Source organism: Triticum dicoccoides, chromosome 7B, assembly GCF_002162155.2.
Source record: "Triticum dicoccoides isolate Atlit2015 ecotype Zavitan chromosome 7B, WEW_v2.0, whole genome shotgun sequence".
In the NCBI taxonomy this organism is placed as follows: Eukaryota; Viridiplantae; Streptophyta; class Magnoliopsida; order Poales; family Poaceae; genus Triticum; species Triticum dicoccoides.
In genome coordinates, this window is record NC_041393.1 from 658,868,614 (window position 1) to 658,870,314 (window position 1,701).

The following is a 1,701-nucleotide window of genomic DNA, read 5'->3' on the forward strand; positions in this document are numbered from 1 at the left end:
CATATAGCTGACAATATTGAACTTTTCTGTTGTAATAAGAATATCAGGCATTATTTTGTCATTGGTGTTTCAGTTTGTCGGTTACAGGTATATCATTCCAATATTCATACTATAGAAGTTGTTGTCAGGGAGTGCGAGAGGGGTAGCAGAGTGGCCAGTGAGGGGAGCACCATCACGGGAGCTGTGTTAATAGAAGGCAACGTCGAGAAGATGTCGACAACCTCCGTGGATGAGCGGTGGTTGTGAGAGTTTGCCAAGGAAGGCCTACTCGATCATGGAGTGGCTATCGCTGCAAAAGGCGACGCTAGCAACAGAGACAGCCATCCATTTGTGCCACCATCAATAACAACGTTGTAACAAGCATGGCTCTGCACTGGTGAGTAGAACTTTCTCCAAATCCAATCGAACTATTGGATTAAGACGTTCAAAAATTTATTGCCTGACTGCCTCATCTGTGTCCATATCTCTGTTGGGAATTTGCAGGTTGCTGAAGCAGTAGAGTGGCTTATGTCATGTAGGCAACTGGTGGCTACAAGGATCCGTACGTAAACATGGTATGTGAAATTTGTGCTACACAGGAATGGAAATGCCAATTTACAAAATATAATATGCATGTTTGGTTGATGATTACTTGGGGTAGCCGAATAGAACTTGGAACCAGTATAACTTAAGTGTGGCTATGTAAATTTTAGATGGAGTTGGTGGTTTGGTACCTATTGGAGTAACAAATTCCAGTTACCCAGTAGAAAACAAGGTGAATCGGAAATCAATTATTAAATCTGCTTTATAGGCTTTGCTAAAGAGAGAAACTAAGAGCTACTAATATCCTGGTTTCATTAAAGCTTATTAGCGTCTTGAATCCCTGTAAAGCAGCATTGTGCATTGCTATTGGATGACGCTGTGGGTTGTGGGCGTAGAGTGGAGGTTGCATCACATGCTCAACGTTGTGTCAAAGGACTTGCATGGGCCACAGGGATGTTGTGGTGTTCATAGTGGGCAACGTTTGTTTTCATGTAAGTTATGGTCGATGTAAGATAGGTAGTGGATGGGCATGTCATAAGTTTTTTCTCCCGTTGCAACGCACGGGCATATTTCCTAGTAGAGCCAATGGGCTAAAGATAATATCAATAAGGCCTAATGGGGGAAAGTTATTGGGCCTATTGGCCCAATAAGGTTGTGGCACCCCCTAGCTTATTGGATAAGCTTTGGGGGCTGAACTGAAGTTGGCGGAGGACTCCTCCCCTAGGCCCCTCCTCCAAGTCGCCACCCCTCCCCAACACCTATATATACAAGAGGAGGGTGCGCCTCCTAGAACATAAATTCTCCCCTTGTCTCGGGCGCCCCCCTCTAGTTCTAATATTGATCTATTTCTAGTTCTTTAGTTCCTCATAATAGAGAAGCCCTGTGTGTTGGAAATATGCCCTAGAGGCAATAATAAAATGGTTATTATTGTATTTTCTTGTTCATGATAATTGTCTATTATTCATGCTATAATTGTATTAACTGGAAACCGTAATACATGTGTGAATACATAGACCAAAACATGTCCCTAGTGAGCCTCTAGTTGACTAGCTCGTTGATCAACAGATGGTCATGGTTTCCTGACCATGGACATTGGATGTCATTGATAACGGGATCACATCATTAGGAGAATGACGTGATGGACAAGACCCAATCCTAAGCATAGCACAAGATCGTGTA